The sequence below is a fragment of the Apium graveolens genome, chromosome 6 (assembly GCF_009905375.1).
Source record: "Apium graveolens cultivar Ventura chromosome 6, ASM990537v1, whole genome shotgun sequence".
NCBI classification, from domain to species: domain Eukaryota; kingdom Viridiplantae; phylum Streptophyta; class Magnoliopsida; order Apiales; family Apiaceae; genus Apium; species Apium graveolens.
In genome coordinates this window covers 153,280,111-153,280,682 of record NC_133652.1, presented here as the reverse complement: position 1 = coordinate 153,280,682, position 572 = coordinate 153,280,111, and positions in this window count along the sequence as shown.

The window sequence follows — 572 nt, the reverse complement described above, 5'->3', positions numbered from 1 at the left end:
ATCGAATAAACCTTATTCGATTAATAGTTTTGAAAACTATATCTGTATATATATATATATATATTATACTCGGGAACATCGACTCCCGGTTTAGAAATATGTTCACCTTTGGGTCCCCTCTACTAAGGTATACGCAACTACTGCTTATCTCTAGCATAGGTATTATGCACTTATAAGCAATTGAAACAACAATTAGATATCAAGATTACAAAAGACATGTATATATACCATATCAGTATACTCCAATATATCGCAAGATTTGCTAATAACAATCATGCACTTATCACAAGATAATGCATATACCTATATACATCACAACAACAGTATAACGGGTAGAAAACTTGCCTGAGTGCTCCGGGGTAGACTTAAGCTTAGAGTGGGTGCAGTAACCTATTAACAATAACATAAGCCGGAATTAAACCACGGTCGCTTAAGAACTAGACTTTATCCACTTAGACCCTAACGTTCGCTTATACGCTTAACGATTTGTGTTAATCGTTCGCACACCCCTCGGCTCCACCAATTTTAATAAATTAATCGTTACGAATTTTAAGGCGAATCTTTCGCGAGTA